The sequence below is a fragment of the Pongo abelii genome, chromosome 2 (genome assembly GCF_028885655.2).
Source record: "Pongo abelii isolate AG06213 chromosome 2, NHGRI_mPonAbe1-v2.0_pri, whole genome shotgun sequence".
In the NCBI taxonomy this organism is placed as follows: Eukaryota; Metazoa; Chordata; class Mammalia; order Primates; family Hominidae; genus Pongo; species Pongo abelii.
The window spans coordinates 200,587,620-200,600,635 of record NC_085928.1 but is presented as its reverse complement, the minus strand read 5'-3'; the positions used below and the strand labels follow the sequence as shown (position 1 = coordinate 200,600,635).

Below are 13,016 nucleotides of genomic sequence, written 5' to 3'. Positions count from 1 at the left end.
CTCAGTTCACCCGGTCTTTTCCAGAACCTCTTTCTCTGGTCACCTTCCAGCCTCCCTCTAATAATTGCATACAGTAGTCACCTTTGGTGGGAAGAAATTGCTGTTCCCCATTATTTTTTATTTTCTGAGTATCTCTTGAATAATGATTTGATCTGATAGCTTGACCCTGTTAAGCCCTGCAAGGTATGGGAGAAAGTTTCACCTAAAAAAGACATCATGTGTTTTTTCACTTCGTGGAAAAGAGAATGGTTTAAGGAGGACATTGTAACTGAAAAGACAACCCTTGGGCAAATTGGAGAAAGGACTCCCAGTTTGCTCTAGATCTTCTGATTTATGGGCTAGATCTGCAATGTCCAATAGAAATTATAATGCAACACACATATGTAATTTTAGACATTTCAGTTGCCACACTAAAGAAGTAAAACAAAGCAGATGAAATTAATTGTAATGTTTTGTTAAACCCAATATATCCAAAAGATAAAAAAAAAAAGAGCTATTTTACATTTACATTCTTTTTCTGTGGTACATCTTAAAAATTCAATGTATTTTTCACTTACATCTCAATCTGGACTAGCCACATATGTCTACTCTCTACTTTATTGGACAGCAGGACAGTAGACCTCAACATATCAAGAGATCTCAGTAATACTCCTTGGTGGAATACTCATTCAGAACTAAGGGTGCTACAGTTTCAATGACAGAGTCAAATAAAAAAGGAGCTTAGTTCTACAAGGTCACTCAATTCTTTAAATTCCTTCTGAGCTGTATACCCATTTTATATTTTTATCATCAAACATTATTTTTAACGATCACTTGAAAACTCTGGAATACAGAGTCTGCAAAAACAACCCTAGTTTTCTCTTTCCCCTGTATCCACATCCTCTGCAATTTGAAACTGTGAGTTTTCCAATCAAGAGTCTATCTTACCACCCCTCGAATCTGCACTGTCCTTGTGAGTAATAGCTTTCATAATTTATTCTTTATAATGAAAAGTAATCACTCATCTATTCAGAAAAAAAAACACACTTTTTTATAAAGAATTTTTTTCTTTATTTTAAGAAAATAAGAAAATGTTTATTTTCTTAACACTGACATCTGAATGGAAGGCTCTAGAAGTCACCAGATGAAGGGTGAACAGAGGTCGGGGTGATGGAGTCCTGCGGGCCACAAAACCATCACCTTAAAGTAGTTTTTTCCTCATGTCCCTAACATATGCACATACACATGCTTATGTATATATTTTTTAACTCTGTAATCTTCCCTACATTTCCATTGACATCTAAAACTTTTCATGCCAAGTATAATTGGAAAGGATATATTTAGTGTCATAAGTAATGCCATTTTGAAAGAAAAGGGTTACATCATTCTTTTAATTACATCCAATGGAATAGTGATTTGCCATACACCAATATCCAACCTAAAAACACGTAAAAAAGCTTTCTTTTAACCATTATAAATTCCATAGTTTCTTTTTTTCCTTGAACTTACATTAATTCCACTATCTCCATGTGTAAATTTACTTTAATGGAATATATTCTTATGTTTGATAATTTTTTATTTTTCATCATTTTATTCTTTTGTGTAATATATAAAGTGCTAAGTGTTAAAAGATTTTTGAAATGTCTTATAAATTTAAATAATATGTTTTCATTTTATAAGTAATTAATGATTATAAAATGTAAAGGTTGTATTGGAAATCATTTCTTAGTAATATAGAAGGGCTATTTTTGAATGAGAGTTTTTAGGTACTAGTTGAAAATTGTTTGCTTACATGTAAGAACTGGGAAAATTTGTTTGTAGTAAGGAGCTAAAGGAGCTTAGTTCTACAAGGTCACTCAATTCTTTAAATTCTTTCTGAGCTGTATACCCATTTTATATTTTTATCATCAAACATTATTTTTAACGATCATTTGAAAACTCTGGAATACAGAGTCAGCAAAAACAGCCCTAGTTTTCCCTTTCCCCTATATCCACATCCTCTGCAATTTGAAACTGTAAGTTTTCCAATCAAGAGTCTCTCTTACCAGCCATCAAATCTGGGCTGTCCTTGTGAGTTATACTGGCAAACAAAATGCAGCAAAAGTGATTGTGTGGTGTGTGACAATCTAAGCCTAAGAGTTAAAAGGTTTTGCTTTTTCTCTTGGAACTCTGTTGTCACCATGAGAACAAGTCCAGAAAAGCATATTAACAAATAAGAGACTACATAGAGGACAGCTGAGACACCCCAGCTGGCAGCTGGCCCACCTCCAGAAGTATGGCTATCTGGCTTTCCACAACTGACCAAAGGTACAACAGCAAGTCCGGCCTGGATGAGCTGAGCCACACAAGATACAGACTCAGAAGCAAAAATACAAGTGAAATAAATAAAATGAAGTTTGGTCATTTAAATTTCTGCTTCTTTGCAAGGCACCGTTTTTGTAGCAGTGGATAACTGGCAAAACAACTTACTTGCCATTATTCTAATTTTGATAAAAGCAAATAATCAGAAGCTTTCTGACTTGCAAAAGGATTTGTCAGGTAAGTAAAAAAGCTCTGGGAAATTTAACAACTAGTTTTTTCAAGACTCAACAAATGACTATTTGTTGCTATGTTTTTAGTTAGAAGCAACTTTTAAAATTCAACATACAGAGAAATAATTTGAAAAATCACAGTGTTGTTCACATCAATGCACACTTGTAACACAATATATTTTATAAAGTATCACATTCTTTGAAAATATTTGCAAAGTTGTAGAGTTCGCTTATTCAGTTTATATAAAAGTATAACCAAAGTTTTGGCTGGGCATGGTGGCTCACGCCTGTAATTCCAACACTTTAGGAGGCCGAGACGGGCGGATCACCTGAGGTCAGGAGTTCAAGACCAGCCTGGCCAACATGGCGAAACTCCATCTCTACTAAAAATACAAAAATTAGCCAGGCATGGTGGCAGGCACCTGTAATTCCAGCTGCTCGGAAAGCTGAGGCAGGAAACTTGCTTGAACCCGGGAGGCAGAGGTTGCAGTGAGCCGAGATCGTCCCACTGCACTCCAGCCTGGGTGAGAGAGCAAGACTCTGTCTCAAAAAAAGAAAAGAAAAGAAAAGAAAATTAAAATAATGTTTAATACATAATCCCAAGTAACTGCAAGAATAGGAGAAAAGACAATAGTGATACCAACATGGACAAGTGGTAACAGGCTTAACACACCTAAAAAGACAAATCCTAAACCAGCAGCAGAGAACTGGAGAACAAACCAATCTGTAGTTCAGGATGTTGAAAAGACCCAGGAATTATCAGCACCAGACAAAGAGTCATTAGTGCTGTTTACCCAATATTTATGGGTTCTCCTCTCAGTATATTATAAGATTGCACATTTCCACACCTCTGAAGTAAGGAGCGGCCATGTGACTTACTTTGACCAAGAAGATGTAGTCAGTGCTACTTGTGGTGGATGTTTCAAGAGATAGGGTATATTTTACAAACTTCCCTTTTCTTCTGCCTTGGCAAATATGAAAGCACAGAGACAGAGGCTCCTTTAGGTTGGGTCCTTTGATGGATGGCATACCACACAACTTTGTTCTTTTAAGGCAGAGATAATTTGGATTTGCTTATTACCAATACCAATAATCTATCCTGGCACATGCAGTCAGGTATCTAAAAACCGAAGATATAGGAAGAATGGTAAAAGAAAGAAGACAGAATGACAGCTGTATAAAAAAGTTACATGCTTTGTTCCAAGCCCACTCTTCTAGCACTGAACAATTTTCTTCACTCAGCTCCAAGAATCTTCTGTGGAAAATCTGGCCAGTTTAAGAAGAAAGATATGACAATCTTACTATCAGAAGCTCTTTAGAAAATTGTGCAGCCACATCATCCAACAGAAAAGCTCAAGTTTAATGAGCATCATGGCTTCACACTCATATTTAGAATTTCCAATCAGCTTCTTAATCACTTCTTCTTAAATCTGAGCAGATCATCTGAGAAAAACCTCTACCACAAAATGTAATGTCAGAAAAAAAAAAAAGTAAAAGAAACTTGGAGAAAATCAAATTATTCAAGGAAAAGTAAACATTTAAAAAACACTATCAACATTCTCAGAGAGATAAGGAACCTGTTTCATCCATGAAGCAGGAACAAATGCTATAACCAAGCAATATTCAGAGAAAAAAAGTCCACTAAAACAAAAAACTTTAATAGATTTTTTTTAGATGTTAAATTTAAAGATTTCCTAAAAAGCAGAGTAGAAAGAAAAAGAAATAGAAAACAGATAAGAAAGTTAGAAGCCCTGTCCAGGAACCTCAGACTCTAAATAAGAGGAGCCTCTGCACCCCACCTCTCAAAACAAAACCCCAAAATACAAAGAAAATTCTCAATTAAATAATTCACAGAAAAAAAAATCTGAGAACTGAAATATACAACCTTGTAAGGACCTATCAATTGCCCCAGAATAATGGATAGAAATAGACTCACACCACATAAATATTTCAAAACAATTGCAGAGAAAGAGGATTCTGCAAACTACCAGGGAGTAAGAAAGGAAAGGAAAAAAAAAAGTCATTTTACGAAATATAGGAATGAGAATGGTTTGGGAACTCCCAAACACAAGACTGGAAACTAGAAGATAATGAAGAGATGCATCTAAAGGAAAATTATTTCCAATCTAGAACATAAACATAACAAAACAATCAAGTGTGAAGGTGACAGATGTAGACGCATAAAGACTCCACAATTTATTTATCATGTCCTCCTTATCAGGGAGCTTCAGGGGATTTGTGCCACAAAAATGAGAGAATAAAACAATAATAGAGAAAACCTAGGATTGGGAATAGGGATTCTAATTGAAGAGAGAAAAGGGATCCTCAGAATGACAGTGAAGGAGACCCAAGGATAAAATTTATGCACCAGGGCTTGGTAGTGAACCAGTATAGGTAGTAGGAATTGGAAACCTCCAATAAGGGAAAAAATAATCACAAGTGACAGATTATCTAATGACATTAAGAGTGTGAAAAATGTGAAAAATTATGCTGAAAGGCAATTGAAAGCTATAAAAATGGTTACAAAAACATACAAATTAAATTAAGCATATGAAAAGCAATGCAGTTAATAACTTCAAAAACTAAGAAAGGTAATAGAATTATAGTTCATAAACATGTGAAAACATATTAATGAAATGATCATTGATTCAACCAAATATGAAATATAGAGAAGAATGGGTAGAAGAGATAGCAGTTTCAGCAAGATTATCCTCATTTACTATAATGAAAAAAGTGAAAAGATAATGCCTAGGGTTGACTACACAAAAGATAACAATGTATACAAATAGGTTAGCAAAATATAGATGGGAAATATTAGAAGAGATAAATAAGATATCCAAGTTGTTGCCTCTGAGAAGGGTAATTAGTAAAAGTGAGGATAGTTAAGGAAGAAAGAATATAATTATTTTGATTTTTTAAATATATTGACCTTAAAAATCTGTGCATAATTTGCTTTCAAATTAATTAAAATAATAATTAGAATAAAAGGAAGAAAGGAAAGAAGGAAGAAAATATCCACTAGGTAATACAGTTGGCAAACCCATTCTATGTCAAACCATCCTTATCATAACTACTTTCTGTTAGAAAAATTTTTGATTTTATATTTTATTTCCAAAAATTGTGGTGTTATGTATTGGCTTGACAGTCATTTCACTTTGAATGATAAAGTATATAGAAAAAAACAAAAAAGAAGAAAACAGTTAGATAGCAAATGGAGTCTGTAATTTCATTATACTGTTTGTTGTCTAGATAAAATAAGATGTCACTGCCTTTGGTATTTCCTACAGATATTCTTTATGTGTTTTGCAAAAGCATCTCCCTCAAGACTGCACTTTTTTGACTGCAATTAGATGACTGTAGAGGAAAGACTATTAAATGGAAATTAGTATCTTTCCTGTAAGCCCACTCTACAACGTGTATCAATTCAGATCACCCCATCTTGGGCACAGATCACATTCTGATGTCATGATTCACTCTTAATAGAAACATCGGTAAATTGGAGAGAAAAAGGAAGGCCTGCTGGGGTTTAATAGTGCCCTTATTAAGGAGACATTCTGACACCAATAAAATAAGTGTCATGTTGGACCCTGAAAATCTTTATAGCCCTAGGCAATAATTAATAGTAAGATAGATGATGAGTGACATGTAGATTTTTCTTTTGTAAAGTAGGAGAATGCTGATTGGGAAAAAGGAGATAAAAAAGGAGAGCTAACATAACATTTGAACTGCCAGCATATACTCAGACAAACCAATTTAGGAGGAATTATAAAACGGATTTTTAGTGATCACAAGAACAGACTGTTGTAGAGACTGTCTATATGCTCATTATTTCTGTTTTCTGTGACTCATGTGAAAACTACTTATCTTTGGTAATTGGGTTAGGGCCATGTGAATTTCCTCTGGCCAATGAAATGTGGGCAGAAATGCTGTAGAGCCTGAAATCCCCAGCATAATCTCTGATGCTCTCTTTCCCTGAAATGGAGGCCCTGAAGTCCAGAAACTGTTGAAAAGGTAGCATCACAGGATAGGAGGAATCTGGATTCCTGCCACTGCTCAGAGCAAGGCTGTTCAGGAATGCCACTTGACTTTCAAGGGGCTGTGACATGAGTGAAAAATAAATCTCTATTATGTTAAGCCACTGAGATTTGTGATAGCAACTAGTACTGCCTATCTTGATTAATAAAAAAAAGGAAGGTAGAATTTTCTTTTCATAACATAAGTTAATAAATCAAGACAAGACACTTTTTAAAAAAGCATTTGTTCCTTACATACTAAAATTTGAATACAAGTCAATCACCAAGATTTCTGGCCCAATCCATAGGCTTAATATGTCTTCAATTAAATTCAATACATTTTTAAAGGGAAAGGAAATAATTATACCTGCCATGCGTCTCCCTTACATGATGTTTCATGGACCAAATGAATATGTTTATAAAGTGAGTCAGCCTCCTGTACCACAGAGCCTGAAAATATATGTATTAGTATTCACAAACATTATTATTATTGAGCTTTTTCTTTGGGATATTTGCCCATTTGAAATTAGTTCTGTGAGTTTTTAAGTTCTCTAGACAGCCACCTGAGCGCATTTTGTCAGAGCTTTTTGTATTACTCAATGAACAAGTAAAAATAAAATCTATGGCAACAGGCTGGAGTGTCATGTAATACCAAATTAATTATATGATTCACTGCAGGCACCAGCCTCAGAAAAGACAGGAAAAGGCTGTTATGCAAATACATTTGTCTCTAATAACAGCAAAGGGAATTTAGCAAATTACTAGCACAAGAATTCCTTTTTTGTTTAGAATGTCCCTTCTTATTCAGTTTACTCCACAGTGGAAGTCCTCTCTAAATTGGCCTCTCAACATGGGAGAACCATAAAGTCATCATTCCTCTCAGCCAAAAGGGTTTCTTAAGGCTGAGACTTGGTGGCACAGAGGACTAATGGAAATGTGCAAAGCTTTGCAAAGCCAAGTCACTGGAAAATCCAACCCACGCTCCTGACAGCAATTAGCATTTATATAGCAGGGTATACATTTTAACTAATTAATCTCACAACACACTCTAGGGCTTTCATGCCCATTCCCACATTACATGCCAGGAAACGGAGACAGAGAGATTAATTGACTTACTTTTGCCTGAGTGGTAGCACAAAAAAAAAGCTGCCTGACTATAGAGCCAGGATGTTTGTCCCAAATGTATCCTCACACATTCAAAGCAGAATATTTTCCACAGAAAAGCTCTTCATATATTTGTATTCATTAAATATTTATTGAGAACCTGCTATGCGCAAAGCACTATGCTAGGTTCTGGGGTAGACAGACATATAAGTATAAAAAATCAGGAAACTCAGGTATAGAAAAGAAAGAGCAAAGATTTGAATTTTGGAAGACCTAAGGTGGAATTACTTTAAGTAGTTAATTATTTTTCATGTGCCACTTAGTTGCCATATGGCCTTGGACAAAATGCTTCTCTTAAACTAGTCTCTGCATGTACACCCTGCCTATGTTACAGTGCTGTGTGAGAGTTAAAAGTCCTAGCATGCAAAAGGAGCTCAGTACATATTAGCTGAATCTGCATCAGAAAATTCCCATCAGGAAATTAACAATCTTCACAAAAGAAAGACATAGAAATAGAGTTAACTGAATGGAATAAACCAATTGTCATAACAGGTTTCTAAACAGAAGCATAATAATATTAAATCCTATTATATTATATTGTACTACATTTTATATTAATTATATTACTGTAAACAGGGTGGAGGGTTGAGGTGATAGTCTTGAGATTTGGCTGAGACCAGAACCAGTCTCCTTTTACATTCCAAACTAGAAACCAATGCAGATCAGGCCACTTAGAAACTGTCCCATCTGCGTGTGCTAGTAGTCCTATCTAAGCCTGAGGCTAGAGACTAAGTCAAACAGGAACGCTGGTTTGACATTAATTTTGGTAGTTTTGCTAAAGTTTGTTTTTCTAGTGGTATGCTTGGGTCCTCAGGAAATATTAACCTGGGACTGAGATAAAGAGAGAACTGAAGGTGTGAGCAGACTGGTTAAGTTGGCTAGCAACATTAAATGAATGTCACGAAGACAAGGAGTAAATCAATATGTTTACATGTGAGCACATTTCTGAGGCAAACACAGGAGTTCCAGAGTCTAAAACACTAGCAGAAGCCCTGATAGAGAAGGCATATAGCATTAGGGTTGAAGATAACAGACATAATTCCAAGGCCGACTTTGATATCTAGTGGCATTATTCCTTCATTTAAAAAACTACGTACTGAGCATTCCATCATGTGCCAAATACTAAATGGGTGCTTGGGATGCACTGGCAAACAAGACAAAGGTCTCATGGAGCTCACCTTCTAACACAGGGAGACTGACAATAAGCAATTGACATGCTAAACAAGAAAAATATATAGAATGTTGAAAGGTGATGAGTCAAGGGAACAAAGAACAATATAGAATCTGGTAAGAGGAATCAGGAATGAAGGAGGGAGAGAGAAGGGAGAGACTGGAATATGCAATTATAAAGAGAGTAGTAAGGGTAGTAGGCTTTATGATCAATGAAGTCCCTTAACCATTTTGAACCTCACTTTCCACAACCAAAAAAGAAGCTCATAAGAGTGTAAAATAGTTATGAAAATGAAATAAGCCTATGACATAAAACAGTACCACACATAAACTGAGAAGGTCTATACATGTATTGGTTATAATTAATATGAACTGTAATTTTTCTATGAACTGTAATTTTTCTATGTGATCTTTGTGTAATTTTTCTATGTGATCTTTGGCAAACCACTTCTCGTGTCAGACATTCGCATCTGTGGCATGGACTGCTAGACGTGCCCCATATGCATGCCTCACACGCCCCTTCCCAATAGGGTGTGGGGATTTTCACTTGGGCACATAGCCACTCAGTTTAAAAGTAACATTTCCCAGCTTGCCTCTCACCTGGATGTGGTCAGGTGACTAGGTTCTGGCTAATAGAAAAGGTTTGAAATTGTCATATGGTAGATCCCAGAAATCTTCCTTGAGAGACACTGGCATGTTCCTATGGTTCCCACGCTCCTCCTATCATCCCATTTCTTCTGTCCTGCTGCATGGGACATAGATATGATAGCTGGCGCTACATAATGAGCCGTAAGAATGAGGACCACACCATAAAGATGGTGAAATCTGAAAGTGAAAGGAGGTGGGAACTTGAATAACTCGGGGAGTTGCCTTACCAGCCCTGAACTTTCTACCTCTACATTTTATGTGATAAATAATCTTTTTATATCCTCATTACTTAGAGTGTGGTCCTCAACCCACAAGCATCATCAGTATTCCTTGCCACCTTGTCAGAACTGCAGATTTTCAGGACCCATCCTGATGTATTGAATCACAATCTGCATTTTAACAATCCCCAGGTAATCCCTATGCTCACTAAACTTGGAAAGGAATTAGTTTAAACAGCTGTTATTTTATATGTCTACGTATGGCTGATCATTGTCTTCACTGATAACAATGGTTTTACTTCCTCTGTTCAAATAAGTGGATAGATGAACAGTTCCTGAGATTTTAACTACCTTATGAGTCTACGTCTCTTTGACTTATATTATATTCTTTTTGTTCCTCAATGAAAAATTATTTTAAATATCTAGACATTTTTCTAGTACTATCCTATAATATACCACTGGTTTCCAAAAATGTCTGCAAACACCATTCACCTAGAGTATAATTTATATTATAGTGGAAGATATTTGATATGGTTTGACTGTGTCCCCACCCAAATCTCATCTTGAATTGTAGCTCCCATAATTCCCAAATGTCGTAGGAGGGACATGGTGGGAGGGAATTGAATCATGGGGGTGGGTCTTTCCTGTGCTATTCTCATAATATGAATACGTCTCATGAGATCTGACGGTTTTATAAATGGGAGTTCCCCTGCACACACTCTCTCTTGCCTGCTGACATGTAAGACGTGACTTTGCTCCTCATTTGCCTTCTGCCACGATTGTGAGGGCTCCCCAGCCATGTGGAACTGTGAGTCAACTAAACCTCTTTCCTTTATAAATTACCCAGTCTCAGTTATGTCTTTATTAGCAGCGTGAGAGAAGACTAAGACAATATTAAAACTTAGATATGTTTATTCAGGGTAGAGCTATCCAAACAAAGTCTAGAAAATGTTTCTGAAAATTCACATTCACTGACTAAGTCATCAAGAGGAGAGCAAGAAGTCAGGAGTGGAGGAGGGAGAGCTGGAGTGTCTGTGAGCATCCATCACGCATCCTCATGTTGCTGGTACTGCATACAAACCCGTGTTCATCACTGGGCAGATGGCTGCTTTCCAGGACCAGATAATTAGACATACCTTACTCCCACCAACAAAAGGAAGTTTTCTTGATTGAATAATTTGAAAAAAGATAGAAAATAGCTCTGACAGATACAAGGGATGATAACATTTGTCAGATTACGAAAGAATGCCAAATTCAAAAAAAAAAAAGCGTTCGGTGAGGAAGAAATCCACAAGCCACGGTTTCAGTTTCATTAGAGTTTGCTCCTAGAATAATTTTTATTCCGAATAGTGTACTACTCCTGTGTATGACACCAGGTATTTACACTGCCCTAAAGACTGTCATTTCATATCAATTTGAAGTGGCAGTCCCAGCCAGTTAAAAAATAAAAAGTACGGGCAAATCATTACAAAGTAAACCTGAAAACAAAGGAAAAAAGAAGAAAAGAAAGAGGTAAGAAAGGAAAGTGAACCCCGACGGATGAAAACAACGAATCCTACGAAGTTTAAATTCAGAATTATAATAGGCAATACTTGAAGTTATAAAATCAAATCTAAAAGAGCTGGGGTCTTTCAGAGTCTAGCATTATTAAAGGATGAATATTTTAGCACCTTCAAGCAGTTTGCAGTCAGTATCTGTCATGCTGGAGTTTCACTCTTAGTTTGTAAATACAAGCATCACTTTCTACAAAGTTTTCCTTGTGGGAGAGCACCTGAATAAAAACCCTGGGTTTTCTAGATAATTTTAAAGCTTCCTGGTCTAACGAAGCTGCTGAAGGTCTCCAGGCTGTTTCCAGATCTCAAATCATTTCACAACTGGGTATTGGATTACCAGCAAAAAGACCCTGAATTATCATGTGTTTATGTCCCAGAAGGTTTCAGCAGCCACCCGTCCTGCTGCTGTGCAGAATAAGGAAGGTAATATAGTAGCATCATCTAATAGCCACCTGTAACAAGCTCTGCTTCTCTCATCAAAGTGGCACCAGGGGATAGAAGGCTACACAATGAATTCTGGGCTGAGGCAGGGCAGATCATCTGAGGTCAAGTTCGAGACCAGTCTGGCCAACATGGCGAAACCCTGTCTCTACTAAAAATAGAAACATTAGCTGGGTGTGGTAGCGTGTGCCTGTAATTCCAGCTACTTGGGAAGCTGAGGTAAGAGAATCACTTGACCCCGGGAGGCAGATGTTTCAGTGAGCCAAGATCGCATCACTGCACTCCAGTCTGGGAGACAGAGCGAGATTCCATCTCAAAACAAACAAACAAACAAAAAGAATGAATTCTGAGTATGCTTCTTCTGTACCATGGTTCATGGTTTTCTTTAAAAAAAAAATTACTGTAATGAGCAACCTCATGCTGCTGAAGGGAATGATTTTTTTTGCAGGGCTGTTGTGACAATAAATAAACAGGCTTGTGTCAAGAGTGACACAGTACACTGGGGAAACGCTAAGCAGTCATTAGCTAGTTTTTGTGTGTTTTTTTTTTCCCTCCAAGCAATCTTTTCTAATCCATGATTAAGATGTAAAAATCCAATGATTATTTTAATATAATAATCAAACAGCCTTTGCTCTCTTTATTCTTATTATTAGATAATATTTATTCAGGATTCTTTGAGTGCTAGGGACCATGAAGAAAATCTAGAAAAAATATAGTCTCTGTGTTGAAATTTCCATTCAAGACTGACAGCACATGAAATAAAGTTATTTCACACATTATCATTAGAGTCCCAGAAAATACGGGCCTCAGGTCTAGTTGCGGCCCTGAATTCTAGTAAGATCCTGAAAATACCCTCATTCCATACATGAAGTGAATGCAGTCGAGAGAGAACAAAAAGCATGTCTGAGAGATGAGTAAACAATATATGATAGTGGTGGGGAGGGGCCAAACCAGGGCTCTAATGTCACAAAACAACTGCTTTCCCTAGGGAGTATGCAATGGTAAGTCTCCAACAACCCAGTTCTAAACCTCGTTTTGCCACTTCCTATCCATGTGACTATGTGCAAATAAATTAAATATTCCCATGTGTAAACAAAAACTGGTTTGAAGATTAAATGAGGCAACACTGGTAAAGTGTTTAGCAGAGAGCTGGTCACGTAATCTTTGCTGTTGTTATGATTACATTTCTCTCTTTTTCACTTCCAAACTGAGTATAGCCCATTTCAAACTGAATTGTGCTCAACAAATGTTGTTGATGTTTAAGCTCTGGAGATTCATCTGTGACAAAGTGTTTCAGAG

The 13,016-nt window shown here is 36.5% G+C and overlaps 1 protein-coding gene across 11 annotated transcripts in view; it reads right to left on the bottom strand.

Annotated features, from left to right (window-relative positions):
- IL1RAP (interleukin 1 receptor accessory protein) overlaps positions 1-13,016 on the bottom strand; it is a 145,833-nt gene that overhangs the window by 56,201 nt on the left and 76,616 nt on the right.